The sequence below is a fragment of the Podarcis pityusensis genome, assembly GCF_964106645.2.
Source record: "Podarcis pityusensis genome assembly, chromosome: 2".
Classification (NCBI taxonomy): Eukaryota; Metazoa; Chordata; class Lepidosauria; order Squamata; family Lacertidae; genus Podarcis; species Podarcis pityusensis.
The window spans coordinates 69,275,929-69,295,493 of NC_138029.1; the positions used below are offsets into that span (position 1 = coordinate 69,275,929).

A 19,565-nucleotide genomic window follows, 5' to 3' on the forward strand; every position below is an offset into this window, starting at 1 on the left:
GCTAAATCTTTATAACAGAATCCAAACTGATTATTGTTTTGCCTTATAACATGCTGAGACTAAGAGCCCATGCACTCTCATTCTGACTCCATTTTAAATGGTTCCATATGGAGCTTGTCGCCATGTAGGGAGATATTTGTATGCTGCCATTCAGAATACTTTTCACAAAAAATGGCAAAACCTAAGAGATCTGCCTGACTCTCGGTGGAAAGTTCCCTGTTTCATAACTATCTACACATTACTTGCAAAGCAGGAAAGACTTAGGGGAGGGATGTAGCAGAGAAACAGTTGATGGAGAAAGGATTAAAAACCTCCCCTTTTCTGCAGCTTCTCTGCAATCATTTTTTCTTCCCCACCCCCCAAGGCGGATTTCAGTCTTCAAAATAGTGCTGCGTCTGGCTCAGTTAACATATAGCTTAGTCCCATCAGAGAACATTGGCAAAACCAGGGCCTTTTTTTTCAGCCAGAACTTGACTAAACTCCGTTCCAGCGCCTCTCAGGTGGGGGTCGCTGCTATTATAAGAGAACAAAGGAGGTGTTCATGGTGTGTTCCAGCACCTTTTTTTCTAGAAAAATAGCACTGGGCAAAACAATTTCCTAGCTGCTTGGTTTTAAGATGGAATGGGTTCTTGGAAGAGGAAAGGGTTTTCAAGAAATCCAATTGGCAGGCACATTACCTACAGCCAAGTGTCTTCTACACACATAGGATAGACCATGGGTAAGCAAACTAAGGCCCGGGGGCCGGATATGGCCCAATTGCCTTCTAAATGTGGCACACGGACAGTCCGGGAATCAGTGTGTTTTTACATGAGTAGAATGTGTGCTTTTATTTAAAATGCATCTCTGGGTTATTTGTGGGGCATAGGAATTCGTTAATTTCTTCTTCTTCTTCAAAATATAGTCCGGCCCACCACAAGGTCTGAGGGAGAGTGGACCGGCCAACTGCTGAAAAAGTTTGCTGACCCCTGGGATAGACAATCAAAGCAGACAGACTCTCATACCCACAGCCCTGTGCTGATGAGACACAACACAGCTCTCCACCCCAAACACATATTCCACTTAAAGCAGTGTTTGCCTAGGAGTTCCACTGGGCAATCTTTCTTGCTTTCCTGCTGATCCGGGAGTTATCCACAGCTGAAAGGCTCGTCTTCAGCTCAGTGAGTAAGCCTGCCTCTCTTATCACTTTATTAACTGTGGCACTCCTTCCCTGTACACTCCAGCAAGCGCTTATTCCCCAGGGTAGGGAGTCTGTAAGTCGGGAGAGGCACCTCATTCATCACTGCTTTGTCACACATGAGCTCCTTCTCTACAGCCCCACTCCAAGGGAGCCACGTACTTGAATTTGAATCCAAGAAGATCTAGGAGAGATTCTTGGGCTACTTACATTTTTCCATGGGAGGATATCATCCACAGGGACCACTACATCCAGTTGCAGAACCATGTGAGTTAAGCACTTTGGCACAACAAGTTCTCCTATGTTTTATCTGCACATATTCCTCCAAGCAATAAAAGCACTGCGTCAAGATCTGCCTCTGCTGTCGTCAACCTGGTGCCCTCCAGCTGTTTTGGACAACAATTCCATCAGCTGTGCAGACTATGCCTGATGGGAGTTGTAGTCCAAAACTGCTGGAAGACACCGGGTTAGGAAAGGATGATCCACCTTATATTCCAGTTAATGGTGGCGAATGCTCAAAGTTATGCTTCCATGTATCCAGAAACTTGTATTCGGAGTACTAGAGAGTATTCAAGTCTTATATGTCCCCACACCTGTGAATATAATACAAACATATTTCTCCTCCTACTTTTTTTATTTTATTTATTTAATAAAATTTATATACTGCTTGACTGTAAAAAACCTCAAATAGGTTTACAAGCCCCCCCACTAAAATCAAGAAAAAAATATACCCCTACTTACAACATACAAAAGCTGAAATACTAAAACAGATTAAAGTTACCTCAGCTTTCTAAACACCTCGGTAGGTTTGTCTAAACAAGAATGTTTTTAGCAGGCACCGAAAAGAGTACAGCGAAAGCGCCTGCTTGATCTCAACAGGCAGGGAGTCCCAAAGTGTAGATGCTTCCACACTAAATGATCAAGCTCTTAAAAATACGGAGCGGGTATCATGTGGCACCTATAGTAGTGCTAATTCCTCTGATCGAAGCGGTTGACCTTTTCTGCCAAAGCTTTTAGGATAAGCAAGTCTATCAATATTTATACCAGGTTTGGGGAACCCTTGGTCCTCCAGATGTTGCTGAGCTACAACTTCCAGCAGTCCCGGCAATCGTGGCCAATGGCCAGGGATGATGGGAGTTGTAGTTCAGCCACATCTGGAAGACCAAAGGTTCCCCAAACTTAATCTAAAACTTCTCCTGCTAGTGGACATGTTATGAACCCTCCCTTCATCTCTCTGTGCATTAGTTATTTCCCTTCCATCCACATTTATTATGGGCAAAGGATAGGACTGGCATGCACTCTGCAAAAAAATATTATTATTTGGTGCCACTTTCTAGAAATAAGCACTAAGCCTTTGGACATCTCCTTTTCTGGCAGACCTATCTTCTTGGCTCCAGTAGTCTCTCTAGAGTTGGATATAACCCAAATACATGCAAACACAACTCAAGTACATGCAATTGCAACCCAAATGGACATCCTTGCCTAAGAAAAATAGAGGCAGAGGCTCCAGTACATCTACAGAGACTGCCAGAGTAAGAGCAAAGGTCTGCCAATAAATGAAGCTCTCCAAAGGCATATTGCTACACTGGAACAGAATTACATTTTCAATTGCACTTAGAAAATACGGTTGGGAGGGGAGTTGCCAAAATATAAATGTGTGCTTCATCTGCATATTCATTTGCAAATTGTAGATGCTTGCATATATTTGCTTAGTCAAGTAATGTCTTCTGCTGATCATAAGGACAAGGAGCTATGTGGGATAATGAAAGCCCACTGGGAATACCAATGATCCGCTGGGAATACCCACTGGGAATACCAATGATCCACTTTCTGGCTTTTCCAATTTTACCAGGTGTTGCCCATGCACTTTCAAGTCTATCTTTGCAGCAGTGAGGACTATAAACTTACTTTAGGAAGGAAGAAAGGAAGATTGATTTTCAGGAATTTTGTAACCAGTACCATATTCCAATCACATGGAATAAAGTAAGGGTAAAGGTAAAGGACCCCTGGATAGTTAAGTCCAGTCAAAGGTGACTATGGGGTTCATAGAATCATAGAATCATAGAGTTGGAAGAGACCACAAGGGCCATCGAGTCCAACCTCCTGCCAAGCAGGAAACACCATCAGAGCACTCCTGACATATGGTTGTCAAGCCTCTGCTTAAAGACCTCCAAAGAAGGAGACTCCACCACACTCCTTGGCAGCAAATTCCACTGTCAAACAGCTCTTACTGTCAGGAAGTTCTTCCTAATGTTTAGGTGGAATCTTCTTTCTTGTAGTTTGGATCCATTGCTCCGTGTCCGCTTCTCTGGAGCAGCAGAAAACAACCTTTCTCCCTCCTCTATGTGACATCCTTTTATATATTTGAACATGGCTATCATATCACCCCTTAACCTCCTCTTCTCCAGGCTAAACATGCCCAGCTCCCTTAGCCGTTCCTCATAAGGCATCGTTTCCAGGCCTTTGACCATTTTGGTTGCCCTCCTCTGGACACGTTCCAGTTTGTCAGTGTCCTTCTTGAACTGTGGTGCCCAGAACTGGACACAGTACTCCAGGTGAGGTCTGACCAGAGCAGAATACAGTGGCACTATTACTTCCCTTGATCTAGATGCTACACTCCTATTGATGCAGCCCAGAATTGCATTGGCTTTTTTAGCTGCCGCGTCACACTGTTGGCTCATGTCAAGTTTGTGGTCAACCAAGACTCCTAGATCCTTTTCACATGTACTGCACATGTACAAGCCAGGTGTCACCCATCTTGTATTTGTGCCTCTCATTTTTTTTGCCCAAGTGCAATACTTTACATTTCTCCCTGTTAAAATTCATCTTGTTTGTTTTGGCCCAGTTCTCTAATCTGTCAAGGTCATTTTGAAGTGTGATCCTGTCCTCTGGGGTGTTAGCCACCCCTCCCAGTTTGGTGTCATCTGCAAATTTGATCAGGATGCCCTTGAGTCCATCATCCAAGTCGTTGATAAAGATGTTGAATAAGACCGGGCCCAAGACAGAACCCTGTGGCACCCCACTAGTCACTCTTCTCCAGGATGAAGAGGAACCATTGATGAGCACCCTTTGGGTTCGGTCAGTCAGCCAGTTACAAATCCACTGAGTGGTAGCATAGTCAAGACCGCATTTTACCAGCTTCTTTACAAGAATATCATGGGGCACCTTGTTAAATGCCTTGCTGAAATCAAGGTAGGCTACATCCACTGCGTTCCCTTCATCTACCAGGCTTGTAATTCTGTCAAAAAACGAGATCAGGTTAGTCTGACATGACTTATTTTTAAGAAATCCATGCTGACTATTGGTGATCACAGCATTCCTTTCTAGGTGCTCACAGACTGTTTGCTTAATGATCTGCTCCAGAATCTTCCCTGGTATTGATGTCAGACTGACTGGGCGGTAATTATTTGGGTCCTCTCTTTCCCCCTTTTTGAAAATAGGGACAACATTTGCCCTCCTTCAGTCTGCCGGGACTTCGCCTGTTCTCCAGGAATTCTCAAAGATGACTGCCAGTGGTTCTGAGATCACATCTGACAGTTCTTTTAATACTCTTGGATGCAGTTCATCTGGCCCTGGAGACTTGAATACATCTAAACTAGCCAAGTATTCTTGTACTATCTCCTTAGTTATTCTGGGCTGTGTTTCCTCTGCTGAATCATTTGCTCCAAATTCTTCAGGTCGGGCATTGTTTTCTTTATCGGAGAAGACTGAGGCAAAGAAGGCATTGAGGATTTCAGCCCTTTCTGTGTCCCGTTTGCATTTCACCATCTTCTCCTCTGAGTGACCCCACTGTTTCTTTGTTCTTCCTTTTGCTACGAACATACCCATAAAATCCTTTTTTGTTGCTTTTAATCTCTCTAGCAAGCCTGAGTTCATTCTGTGCTTTAGCTTTTCTGACTTTGTGTCTACACGTGCTGGCTATTTGTTTGAATTCCTCTTTGGTGGTTTCCCCCCTTTTCCATTTTTTGTACACATCCTTTTTTAATCTTAACTCAGTTAAAAGTTCTTTAGATAGCCACCCTGGCTTCTTTAGGCACCTTCCATGTTTCCGTCTCATTGGTATTGCCTGAAGTTGTGCTTTTACTATCTCCCTCTTAACAAACTCCCAGCCATCATGAACTCCCTTTCCTTTTAGTGTTACTGTCCATAAGTGCCCAGCACTTCCCTAAGTTTTATGAAGTCGGCTTTCTTAAAGTCAAGAAATTGAGTCCTAGTATGCTTGGCTGCTCCTTTCCGCTGTATAGTAAACTTCAGAAGAGCATGATCACTCGCGCCTAATGATCCTTCCACTTCTACCCCACTAACCAGGTCATCAACATTGGTTAGGACCAGATCTAAAATGGCTGTTCCAGCGCTCATCTCGCTTTCAGACCGAGGGAGCCGGTGTTTGTCCACAGACAGCTTTCTGGGTCATGTGGCCAGCATGACTAAACCACTTCTGGTGCAACAGAACACCGTGACAGAAACTAGAGCCCACGGAAAGACCTTTTACCTTCCTGCCACAGCAGTAACTATTTATCTACTTGCACTGGTATGTTTTCAAACTGCTAGGTTGGCAGAAGCTAGGATAGAACAATGGGAGATCACTCCATTGTGCAGATTCGAACCACCGACCTTCTGATCGGCAGCCCTGAATATAGTAGTACTGGAAGGGAAATTGTGAGACTGAGGCCACATTTACACCACACACTTAAAGCATTATGGTACACACACACACAACCACAGTATATACATACATTTCTTTGTGTGCTGCTTCTCCACAGATACCATTTGAAGCAGCCATGGCTCCCCTCTCAATAATTCTAGGAACTGTAGTTTTTTAAGGGTGCTGAGAGTTATTAGGAGACCCCTATTCTCCGCTGAGTAACAATTCTCAGAATGGTTTAATGGACAATCCCTCTTCACAGGGAACTCTGCGAACTGTAGCTCTGGGAGAGGAATAGGGTTCTCCTAACACTGCTCAGCCCCTTTAACAAGCCACACTTCCCAGGATATTTTAGAGACAAGTGGGATCATAGTGTTTTAAATGTACTGTATGGTGTAAATGTGGCCTGAGTGAAAACATTCTAGCACACACTTAGATTTTCCTTCAGACATGGCAAGAGTGAGACACAGTAGTTTGGCTTCCCCTTGCAAAAAGGAGAACCTGCTTGTTACCTTCTGGTTGTCTTTTACTTTCTCTAACAGCACACCTCTCCACAAGCAGTGACGGCACAGGTATGTGCAGATGTGCTTAATTTGCATAAGTGGATTTCTCTGCCATGTAAACAAAGCAAAATGTAGGCACCAATCCTAGACTTGGAAACAAAGGCTGTGTACAAACATGCATAATTTGAGGTACAACCTTGCTGTGTTTTGTTTAATTAAACTATCCTCCCTGCTGAATTGAGCTCTGAGGAAAGAGGTTCCAGGAGTTTGCCGCAGGAGACAGCTGTGCAGAGGGCTAAAAGGCTGACACTTGTCACGGAACAAACCCAGCTCTTCTATCCCCTTCCTGGACTAGTTTTCCAGCTTTTTAATTAAAACAGATAACACCTTTAAAATTAATTAATTAATAGGAAGAATTATGCCTTTTTAATTGAAGAAATGAAGATTTTTGGGGGGGGGGGAGCTGGACTGCCACCCTGGAAGATGGGAAATGATAATAGATTCATAGAGTTGTAGAGTTGGAAGGAACCCTAAGGGCCATCTAGTCCAACCCCCTAAAATGCAGGAATCGCAAGATGACGACAAAAATAGCATTTGAACTGCTGTTACATTTACACTTTTCATTTATTAAATTTCTATACCGCCCTTCATCTGAGGATTCCAGGGCAGTTTACAATATAAAAGCACAAACATAACATAGTAGCAAACAACACAATATTTACGAGGCTGTCCTAGAGATCCACCAGGAAAAAATAATTAAACTTTGGATTTTATGCTGGCAGGTACAAGGAATGAGGAACATACTAGCATATGTGGTGGGAAGTAATTATGTGCACAAGTTCTGGAATTAGATTGTAATGGAGACTGGTATTATTATTATTATTATTATTATTATTATTATTATTAGCAAACAGGTCACCTTGGAGGCTAAACTACATCTCTTATTCAGTTTTGATGGTGCCAATGCTCATCTTATTTCTCAGCAATTAATTCTATATCTGTTGGCTGCCGCTTGTCTCTCAAGTGTGGAAGGACGCATCTTGTGATTTTATGGATTTGGATTTTGTGTGTCAGCAACCTGGAAGTCATTGACCCGGCAGAGTGGGAAAAATCATTCCCTGTTAATAAGGAGATTCCCTATTGGCAATAAACCTTCAAAAATCTGGGGATATGGAGTTTCAAAGGACACTGGCACCATATAAGAGTGCTCCAGGAAGATTCCGTACACGGTTTGCAAAGGCTCTCATAAAGATCATCTGCAGTGCCTCAGGCTTGACGTTTGGAAATAAGTCACTTTTGGAAAAGGTTTCAGCCTCACTTCCAGCTAGCAAGCCATTGCAGAAGTTTACAATGAAGTCATTCTCATTGGATCTTGGAAAGGTAGCTATCCATGTAAACTAGCCACTGTGGGATGGGTGTGTTTCTTTGGGGGAGGGGTTTTGCCAGCTGCGCTTGCTGGCTGCCTCCACTCGACCAAAAGGGGCCTGTCATACAAAGAGAAGCCTCTTCTTCAGCAGTTGTCCTGCGTTGCAGGGGTTGGACTAAATCACCCTTGGGGTCCCTTCCAACTCTAAAAATCCACAGTTCTATGAATAATAACAACAAATCCTGTTTCTAAGCTACACCCAAACACTTAAGTGGCTTCTCAAAAGAACAACTACTTCACTGTAATGTGATCTTCCATGCGCAGGGTGAGTAAGTGTGGGTCAACGGCTTTGCCTTCAGGGCTACAAGCTGGGAGTCAGAACAGATAAGAGGCCTTCATGAAGGAGAGTAAAAAAGTTGGTGCCTATATGTGTGTGCATGCGTGCGCACACACACAAGTTTAACTACATTTGGGGGTGGGGAACAATTAATCAGTTAACTTAAAGATAGCAGAAATACACAGAAAACACCATGGCAGGTGGGGGTGAGGATGGGGAAAGCTGAAGATATTACACCCCACTCTCTTTTGGCCAATGGCTTTGTAGGAATGCTGTTCTCCACTAAGCAAGTAGGCTGCCCCAAAAAGGTGGGCTTGCTAATGGATTGTGGAGTAAAAAGAGTTCAGACAGTCCTGGATCTAAAAAAACAAAACCCAGTGCACGTAAACAATCACCTTCTTAAAAGAACTATTTCCCCTCCTCCCTCTAGTCACATGGTAAGTGGAAGCTGAATCCATGCAGTGCGTATGTCTTCACCCTCGGGGGTTGTAGCTAAGGAACTCAGCTGGAGCTTTTCACTGCATTTCATTATATTTCCCAGGTCTGCAATCTTGCAGCAACTAGATGCTGCCACAAATCCCCCGTGAAGAGCCATCAGGCAATCTATGCTCAGGCAGGCGAGGGAGGGTCATTGGCTTTGCAAGCACCATTTGGTAAGCTTTTGATTGAGGAGTCAGAATCTGGCCCACGGGTGCCCTTGCCTAAGACAATGTGGCTGTTTTTACAAAAGCAGGCCGAGGCTCCAACTCATCTGCAGCAGGGGTGGGCAGACTTCAGATTAGTTGGATCTACACGGTCGTTTTTACTAGAATCCCAAGATCTACCAACCAGAGCCAAAAGCACACAGATAAAATGAAAGAGCTGGGTGCCTCTGAGCACATTCTGAGCATAGGAATTTGTTTTGAAAACCAGAACTGAACAGAACTCATAGTCAAAGAATCATAGAATTGGAAGGCACTCTGAGGATCATCCAACCCCCTGCAACGCAGGAATACGCAGCTGTCCCATACGGGGATCAAACCTGCAACTTTGGCACTATCAGCACCGTGCTCTAACTTACTGAGCTATCCAAGGCATTTTACATCAAAGTCCTGGACTTTGAAGAAGCTCAAACTCAGGGCGAAAAGGAGAAATGGGCTAACGGGAAGGCACATTCGGCAAACCCTCACCATGATCAGCTCCCACCCGGAAACCTATGTCCCCATTGTTGAAGGACGTGTGGATCCAGAACTGGCCTCCACAGTCACTTACAGGCTCACTGTTAAGACTGTGGTCATGGAAGACAACCTTACTCAGCTACGAGTGATAGCCGAAGAAGACATCAAAGTCCACTCCTAATTAGCTCTCTTCACTTCAGCAGCCTAATTTAGGCTTTTAATTGATAAACAAATGAGAGTCACAAATCCTTGGTTCTACTGAAAATCACCCAGTAAATCCCAATCTGCCTTCTGCCCACCTCAGATCTAGAGAGATTGCAGGGCAAAGACACAGATGACAGATCTATCAGCAAGGGAGCTGTCCAAAGGAATAGTGCTGATTGCTAGACCAAAAAAAGGTTTGTTGTTAGATGAGAAAGATGCTGTAGCTCAGGAAGGCGTACAAGAGGATGGGAAAATCAGCAGCAGTGCCACAGTCATCGTGGCAATGCATTCTGGGACCCACATGGAATAACAGTAAAGTCCATTCTGTGGGCTTTTCTTGGCAGTGGTTGTGGCTGAGAAAGATCAGTGCATTTAGGCAACAGCGTCAACAAATGTAACAAAATACACTGGAACTGAAATTCATGAATGTAAATTAATATAGTACATAAAAAGAGGTGGAGGGAAATCACAGGTGGTGCGCTTTCAGTTTTTCTGAAGTACTAATAACCCATTCCACAATTAATTTAGATGTTTGGATTGGGTAGCAAAGGGGTGAGTGAGGAATGGGAATTAGGATTTGTAGGCACCTATTGCATCTGGTTTGCAAAACAAGCTTAGTTCCAAGCATACATATATAAAATGCCAGGTGTGTGCAGAATGTTCCTAGTTTGCATTATATAGTCAGATGGCAGAATCTATTTTGGGAGGGGGGAGGGGGAAGAAGATGGTGTACAGTAGGTATCTTCAACCTTTTCAGACCCAGGATCCACTTTTAACGCAAACATGCATTTGAGGACCCATATCTTAATCTTTTACCAAATATTTACATGGTGGTAGTGTTTCTGTTGCCACTCACATTGGATCAGGTCGCAACCCTCTAGTGGGTCTCACCCTACCAGTTGAAAACTAGTGCAGTATGGGATTTTTAGTGCAGAATTGCAGAAGCTCTAACATCTCTCACACAAATGAGTGCAACTCATTGTGGCAGGGCAGGATCTCCCATCAAATCAGGCCAGCTTCTATTACATCTGAGCAGTGACATGTTCTGCCATGTGTTCCCCCTCAGTGTCCATCCATGTTTGAATAATCTGTCTCTTCCAAGAACCAGGCAGCTGCCTGTCCATCTCAATCACCTTCTCTCATTCCACACAATGGCACCAAATTCTGCTTGAACTTCTACATTGTTTTGGCTCCAACACCACAAGGGGTTACAGGTTTCCCATTGTCAATGAAATTCAAATCCTACCATTGCTAAGCACAAAAGAGAACTGCAGTAGGGCAGCCTTGTAAGTAAGCCCACAAAAGTTGCTAGCCTGTGGGGTTGGGGTTGTTCCCTACTAGTATGGAAATGCAGTGTACTGGCCTCTTAGTAAGCTGGTAAAAATTTGTCTTCCACCAAGTGGAATGGAAGAGAAAGGATGGACCTGAGAGACTGCATGGAAACCAAGTAGATTGGCAAAGAGAAGGCAGAGAGATCCATTCATGCTAGACCAGCCTGTTTACTCTCCTGCATGGATTTCCTTGTTGCTTAGGGCAGGGGGTTGGACTAGATGACCCTCAGGATCCCTTCCAATCCTACAATTCTATGCTTCTATTATTACTACTTTATTATTATTTATTCAACTTATTAGTCGCTTGCGACATAAGGAATCTCCAAGCAATTTACAAAATTTTAAAAGCATAGATGTTGATGGTGGTGCCAGGCAGACCTAACTGGAGAGAGCATGAGTGTGGAGCCACCACTGAAAAGTCCCTCTCCCTTGTTGCTCCCTTGGCTACCAGGCAAGTAGTTGAATACAAAGCTGGAATAGGCAGCTGTGAAAACTTCAGATCATGGCCAGATAGCAATATAGGCAAGTGGGCAGTAAACTGGAGTCCAGAATAATTATACCACTTTTCAATTATTTTTAATTATGCCTCCCTCAGCTACATAAGTTATGTATCAACGGCTGGCACTTTAGCAGTCATAACTCTGCCTTGATCTTAGAAGCCAGCTTTCAGTTGAATAGTAATAAGCTGGCATCTTCAAGGAGCCTGCAATTCTGTCCTCAAAACACCCCCCAGCAACAAATCCTCCCAATTCTGGGATAGGAATAAAGCATGCCTCACAAGTGCTTGCTCACAAAGCTGCTTAATTTGATGCAAAATTTGATGGGAAGGTTTTTGTGTGCATGCCCTGAGGAATTGTGTGAATGCTGTGCTTTAAAGAAATGGGGTGGGGTGGCTGAAACTCATTGGTGCTCATAAGCAAATGTGGTTGATGGGAAGGAAACCTGTCTCAAAAAATAGACATGAAGAAAGAGGAAATAAAACTTGCTAAGTCAAGCAGAGGAGCGGAAGTAGAATCCCACATGCCAGGGCTGGCCCTATCATTAGCCAGAAGAAGACAGTTGCTTCAGGCAGCAGATTCTGGGGAGCAGCATTCCTCACCCCTTCCGAGCCCACCAATACCCCTCTGTTGGGAGGACAGGGCTATCTGTGCCCCACAGCCTGTCTCGCTTCCCTCTAAACTTGTCTATTTCCCTTTGTTGTGGTTGGGATTGCTATCCCCTTGCCAGTGTTGGCTTCTGTAGATGGAATCAGTGGGCACTGTTTTCTCCTTTGCCTCAAGCAGCTAAATGTTTTGAGCTGGCCTGCCAAAGGCTCACTGAAAGTGTTATCCAAGCCCTTTTGTTTTGGCCTCTCAGCCTTTAACATAGCCTTGTAAATTAGCCTATAAAGGACACTTGCTCACAGATTTTTTTCTACCAACCCCCAAAGAGACTAATAGCCTGCTGCAGAGAATTCCTGGTGGCCTATGTCTACCAGACAACTTGTTAAATGTGTTGCTCTTCTAACTCTAGCTGCCAATCGTTCCATCAAAATTCTACCTAGCACTTCTTGGCAAGACACAGGTACATTCCCTTAGAGTGGGATGGTAAAGCTGTACCACCTCTGGATGTTGTTGGACTCCAACTCCCATCAGCCCCAGCCAACAGGGCCAATTATCAAGGATGATGGGATTTGTAGTCCAACAAAATCTCCGAATAGCCATGGATTTCCCACCCCTGCTTTAGAGCCAAACAAAATGTGCAAGCAATCACATATGTATTTTAAGTAAACAGCAAGTGCAGCAGTGTTTATCTGGATCAAGACGTCATCAGCAGGGGAAAGCATTAAAGCACTTAACACATCTCCACACACCTGAGTCCTAATATTTGTATTTTTATGTTGTGAACCACTCAGTGATCTTTGGATGAAGGGCAGGATACAAATAAAATAAAATAAAATAAATAAAATAAAATAAGGATTGCCCTCAACCTTCTACTTACTCTAAAACAACAGCAACATCCAAAACCATTAACACCCTTTGTGTCCAGTTTTGGGTATAGCCCTTTTCTCTTGCTGTCTCTGGGCACTTTATACACTATTTCAATGTAGCCAAAATGTGACTCAAAGATATTTACTTGAGGAATCCATGGAAATGCCATTGGAAGACTTCAGATCATACGGTGTGTGTGAATGTGTGAGGGGGAGGTCTTCAGGCATATCCATTATCTCTAAAATGCTATCTTCCAGGGTCTAGATCCATGAGCTATGCCAACCAGGTGGTGATGGAGAAAAATGTTTGATGCCCATATAGGTGACGATAACAGCCATAGTTATTTTCTTTAAAAAGACTGTGTATAAATGTCAAAAAGGATAAGCAATTGTGCACGCTGTACATTATTTTTGCACACCTGGATGTATGTGTGTCTTTGGGTATAACACATTAATCACTTGGAAGTGTTTACAAAACAATGACAAAGATCCCTCAGCTCTTCCAGAATGCCTAATCAGTGATTCTCAGCCTTTACTGCAAGAGAGGCTGATGACTGCAGATTATTAGTATGGGGTGTTAGAGGAGGGGCAGCATCTCTGGTAGGGGACAAGTTGTGCTCCTTCTGGGGTAATTTGTCCACCTTTGGTCCCTACCCTGCACTCAGCTCTCACCTGTGGCTCCTAGAAGCTGTCAGAATGTGACAGCGGCCACACCCTGGGAATGGCTTTGACTGGCTGGCTAAACCAGGTGAGGGTAGTTGACGGGTCTCAATCTCCCAGTTTGGTTAGAGACTTCCCCTGCCTGCAAAGACAGGCTCTGGCAGATTGGGCAGAAGATACTAATAGTGGGTTCAGTGGTCAAGAAGGTAGTTCTGCATGAGCTGTAAAGGGAAGTGAGGGGTAGATGGGACTCATTGATCTAGGAGAAGGAAAACTCTCGACACTAAACCTCCATTGCCTTGAGGGCTATCTTTGGGAGAAGAAAAGGCTAAGGAGCAAACCCTACACAAATGCGGAGTGGAGTCCCTAAGATGGTTGGGTGGTGCCTTGTACATCTCCTTCTGGCAACTCCTGCAGCCAAGCTGGAGCCAAATGTATTGCTCTGCTTTCCTGTGGACCACATCAGTGAGGCCAAGAAGGGGGTCTTGTCATCTGGGCAGCCCAGGCCCTCCATACACACTGACCAGGCTTGTACCCTGGAGAGGTTGCCCCGGTACTGTTAATGAAGTGCACTCCATTGTCTCTTGAGACAGATAGATGCCAACAACAACAACTTATACATCCCAGAGACCAAACAGCATTAGAAGGCCAGGGTACCACATAGGAGTTTCTTAAGGTTTCTCTGCCTGTGCTGACGAAAGACAAAAGTGAGGAGGCACTCTGCTATCTCTGAACAGAAGGGATCAGCAGTGCTTCTAAATGTGCCCACACTTTCATGGTGTGAAAGACACACACACACCACTTTGCATAATCTCACTGTAACACATCAACCTTGCTTCTGACAGTGCTGCACAGTTGCTGGCTCCCCTTTGCTTTGAACATGAATTCAACTACCTAAAAGCACCCTTCTTTTCCATGCCCCAGACCTCTAGTTCTCAACCACATGTTTCCCTGTTCCTTATATCATAAGCATTTCTAGGATACGGGCTGGCAATGAATTTATTATTATTATTATTATTATTATTATTATTATTATCATTATCATCATCATCATCATCATCATCATTGCTAGTGACCTGTTAACCAAAGGTCTCCAAGCAACTTACACATTAAAAACATAATACTATATAAACAGAATGAACAACCCCCATAATAGCTACAAGAAACTTGGCAGTACACTAGAAACAAAACAAGATCATCTCGGTCTACCAAATGCCTGGGGGGTGGGAAATGTAAGTCTTTACCTGATGCTGGAAAGATGTCAACGAAGGTGCAAGGTGAACCTCACTAGGAAGTGATGGGGAGCCACAACAGAAAAGGCCCTCTTCTTTGTCACCAGCCTCCGAGCCTGAAGAAAGGCCTCAGAAGAAGAGGATTTGTGTAGGTTCACATCAGGAGAGGCATTCCAGAAGATTCTCCCCTTTCTAGAACTATGGTATAATTAAGTGCACCATGGTGGGGGGAAAGGTTTTGCTCCTGCCCTATCCTCTAGGACTTATACCTACACCATACCTGCCTGCTGCCTCTCTCAGATAGGAGAGTGTGTGGAGAGAGACAGTTATTGTTGTAACTGTGCAGGGTTTTCAAGTCTGTTGCTGATGGAGGGGGATGCAAGGAAAGGCCATACCAAATAGGAGACAAGACGTACCTGCTTTGCCTGCTTAACTTGGCATGTTTGCTACACATACACATTTCATGCAATTGCCACATCAGGAATGGGGAACCTACAGTCCTCTAGTTGTTCCTGAACGACAACTTCCATCATCCCTGATCATAGGCCATGCTGGCTGGGCCAGATGGGATCTGGAGTCCCACATCGTCTGGAGAGCTACAGGACTGCCTGGGTCTCAATCAATGTTTATTCCAGTTAATCTTTGGAGCCAAAGAATCATCACTTGCCCCGAGTTCCACTGCCAGGTTCCTACTGATGTATTTGGGCAAAAACAAGTTGCTCACATTCGTGCTCAGACAAACCTGGGAGCAAGAGTACCATTTCACACTCAAGAGTGTTGGGCAAGCAAAGCTACAACTGGGCAAGCAAAGCTACTGCTTACATTTTAGCACAAACAGAAAAGCATTCAATGCAGCATTTACAAGGAAGCTGCATTTTTAATAGGCCCTAAATGCTACCCAGCTGTGTGCCAGTACTTATTTTTACTCTGTGCATTCCTGAGCTGCAATTGTGGTCCCTGCTTCCTTAAGCAGAATGCCATTCTGGTCAGGTCCTGTGGAAAGCAATTGCTGAAGCCTCACATTGTCTTTGTATAGTTGGCTTTGTCAGGATAAAATGTCTGAGGCAGCTTATAGAGAAAAGGCTTTGATATGGTTGGCTGAAAATTAGTTTCTTCCATCTTGCAAAACATTTGAGCAATGACATCAGTGATAAAAGTCTTTCGCTTAACAATGGAGACAAGGGAATCATCACATGGCTTCCAGAAAATATAGTAAAAAATGTCACTTTTAAAATCCTTCAAGAAAATTCACAAACATGCTCAAAAATGCCTTCTAGGCCCCATAACCTTTTAGATACAGTACTTAAGTTTTGAACATGTCTTTCTTTTTTCAGAGATGCATTGTACAGTAGTGATCTACAGCAGGCTTGTGAACAACTTGGTCACCTATGATGAATGCAGAATTGCTCCCAGATGACCAGAAAGTTTTACAAAAGCGATTTCTGTTTCTCTTTCCTTTTAGGTGGCAACTAACTAGCCTGGCTATGCATGGGCAAGTGGGTTTGTAGCTTTTGTGAATCTATTTTCAAAGCTGAACTACAATTAGATTGCTCATTGAGTACTATAACTCAGTCCAATAAATAAAAATAATAAGCCAATCCAAAGAGTTTGCAGCATTTCCCCATCCTCAGATATATTCGCCCACTACTCTCAGCATCAGTCAAACAGAAAGCTGCAAAGAATTCCCATTCGGAGGTATGCAAGAGGAAGCAGTAACATTCCTGTCATTTAACCAATGCACAAGGTAAATACACACTTCCTGCACAGAACCTGTGTGAGCAGATATCATCCACCCAGATATCAGTTTCAATAAGGAAAATGTGTTATCTATGAACACAGAAGCTACGTGCAGGGCATAGATCCTGTAGGTTGATTGCCCTGAACAGGCATAGTCCATGCTGCAACCTTTCGTTGCAAATCCTGCTTGTGTAAATAAATAATAAAAAAGTAAGGGTCTCTGAGCACATGCACATTTTCCTTACATACATGTGAGTAGCTAGAACCAACACATATGGACTCCTAGTATAAGATCTGGCATTATGGCCGGTTTGAGCTGCACCGTCTCTTATATGAGAAATCAAGCCCTGCTATGGCCAAGTTCCCCTCTAAACAGATGCTGCTTTTGAATGTACAAAAGTTAGCAAGGCAGCTGAGCTTAGCTGCCTAAGCACCTATTTAGTTCCAGAGTTCAGAGTCTGTAAAACTGTTTCCAGGCATTAGCTGCAGTCACTCCCCAATCCATATCCCAGCTGTTAAATGGCACATCTGCAATATCTTCCCTACAGCGATCTGAGCTGCATAGCATCGCCATGGTAAGGCTGGGATCGCACCAGGAGCAGAAGTGAATTCAAAAACTCATTTTTAACTAGCTCTTTTTTTCTGCCTTGGCTTTATTTCCTATGATTAAGGCTCATTTCATTTCTTTCTCCACCAAGCTAGAGGCAGCAATGCAAGGGCTCCACAAAATATCCAGGTTAGTTCCCTCTCGTCTGTGGGTAGGAAAAAGCAGCTCATTCAACAGGGCTGGCAGAAAGGCCTTTCTTACTGCACTAAGCTGGGCAGTGCAAGACCAACCTGAAAGCTGGCCCTGGAAATCCATGGCATGTCAATGTGCCTGAGGACCCAGGCCAGGACTGACATCAGCAGCAAAACTTGAATGCTGCTTCCAAAGTGCTGCTGCCCCTGGGAGCTGCCTGTACTGTGGTCAAGCTAGCAATCTTTATGATAGGTGTGGGGAACCTTTGGCCTCCAGACGTTGAGGTATATGAAGGGGCCAAAGTTTCTTCACACCTCTGTTATGGAGCAGCATCTGTCTGAGGAAAATCACATCAGCCAGAAGCAGGCACATTTAAGCCCCTGGTTCAAATCTTGTTCCTTCCATGAACTTACTAGGCAGTCTTTGGCAAGCCATGAAGAAGCCATCCTATACTTTGTTACCCCTTTGGTCCACTTAGTTCAGTATTGCCTATACTAGCATAGGGACCCTTTTAGACCCTGAGGAGCACACTTCCTTGGGGCCAACAATCTGAGGGTCACATGCCAGTGGTGGGCGGGACCACAGGCAAAAGTGAGCAGGTCTATGGATGTGACTCTTACTTTTGTATAAAATGCTATATTTCAGTCACACAAAAGCCAGATGGTACTATACACACACACACACGTCCATCCAGGCAAGGAAGAAGCATTTTCACAGTTCAAAGACACATTCCAGTCAGCCAAGAGTACTCAAGGAGGGCATGGAACATGGCCAATGAAGGATGATCTAATGAGAGTCTTGAGGGCCAGAGAAAGGCCTGGAGGGTCGCATTCAGACCCAGGGCTTGCAATTCCCCATGCCTGGTCTACATACCTACTGGCAGCAGCACTCTGGAGTTTCAGAAAGGAGTTCTCTAGCCATACCTAGAGATCGTGGGATTGAATGTGGGACCCTTTGCAGGCAAAACATGTGCTCTGCCAGTGAGCTATGGCCCATTGTTACCCCCACCTCCTCGTCTATGAAGGGAAAGGCAATGCGATGTAGTGGTCAGTGTGTTGGACGAGAACCTGGGAGATCACGGTTCAAATCCCCACTCTGCCATGAAGCTCACTTGGGTCAGTAACTGCCTCTCAGCCTAACCTACCTCACAGGGTTGTTGTGGGGGTTAAATGAGGAGGGGTGAATCATGTGTGCTCCTTGGAGAAAAAGGTGGGATATAAACGTATTAAACAAACACACACACCCTGTTGTTCTAAAGATTACTTAGTTAATATCTCTACACCACTTCAAACACTCTAAGAGCCCTTTAAAATGTGAAGGGTTTACTATGAGCCTAAACTGGGAGTGGATTCCTTGCATCCACATTTAATATGCAACTCATCCCTCCCACTAGAAACCCAAAGGTCCGTGGCCTCCCAACTTAAATGCACAGCCAGTAAAAGCAAAGTCAGGCAAATGGAAGGAAGAGTTCAGTGAAGCGAAAGAGCTGAGAGTCAACGAAATCCCTGCCTAGAGAATGCTGGATCCAGAGTTGAGAAGCGAGAGAATCCCTAATAATCTGCAGCCCCAGGAGGGCAGACAGGGACTTTCTAGCTGGCTGGAGAGAGAAGATCTTGCCATAATGGCTTGTGTGCGGTAGGAAAGCAACCATGATTCACTGGGGAAGGGGAAGGCGAGCGGGCGGGGGGTGGGAGGCGGTTGTCAGCAGAGACCAGTCGCCTCGGAAACCGAACTGGCGCTGTGGCTGCAAACTGATGAATGGATCCCGCGCCATGGAGGTGGGCAAAACTACGCTGGCCCTGATCGCACGGGAAAATGCACATCTTCACAACCCACCAGCAGGGGGCGGGCACGGGCACACGCTCCATCCGCGCGCACATACACAAGCACACACATAAACAGAGCGAGCGCATGCATGCACACAAACAGGCAAAGAACACTAACGCGGCTCCCTGCCCACACGCCTGCTTAACCGCGGCGGCGTGCGCGGAAAACACACACACCCCATGGCCAAATGCGCGCGCACCTACCCGAGACAACACGCTTTACCTAGTACGCGTGGTCGCACACAATGAGGAGAGCGGGGTGTGGGGGGAAAGACCCGCAAAACACTGGGGTCAAATTTCATCTTTCATAACGGCACACACATGGAGAAGGCAGGCTGCTCGGAGGATGCCTTCGAGCAGCTTTCCCGGGGACGGCGAGCGCGCAGAGCACCTCCTCCTCTCCCGCTTGCAGCGCACGAGGGAACCCAGCGCGCACGACTCCCGCACCGCGCGCAAATGCAAGGCGACTTCACCCGGGATCTTCATCCCATGATCACCCTCTGATCACCTGTAGGAGTGAGCGGCTGGAGCAGCGACTCTGCCCACCGCCCCCTGCCCCCGGTTAGGTTGAGGTGGCGCCGGAGCAACCTCCGAACAAAGCCAGCTCCGGCTCGCCAGGGCACGTGCTCCGCCAGCGCCGCTTCCTCCCCGGCGGGCAGAGCGCTCTAGACGCTCCCGAGGGTGA

At 45.1% G+C, this 19,565-nt stretch overlaps 1 protein-coding gene across 4 annotated transcripts in view; it reads right to left on the reverse strand.

The window, feature by feature from the left end:
* Positions 1-19,565, reverse strand: part of GPRIN1 (G protein regulated inducer of neurite outgrowth 1) — a 56,881-nt gene that overhangs the window by 6,309 nt on the left and 31,007 nt on the right. Inside the window, exon 1 of one of the 4 annotated variants that reach the window (XM_080988414.1) lies at positions 19,389-19,505. The exons of the other annotated variants lie outside the window; for them this stretch is intronic. The gene's annotated coding sequence lies outside the window, so the exon portion shown is untranslated. Of the gene's footprint in view, positions 1-19,388; positions 19,506-19,565 lie in introns of those variants that run through there. 4 annotated transcript variants of the gene reach the window in all.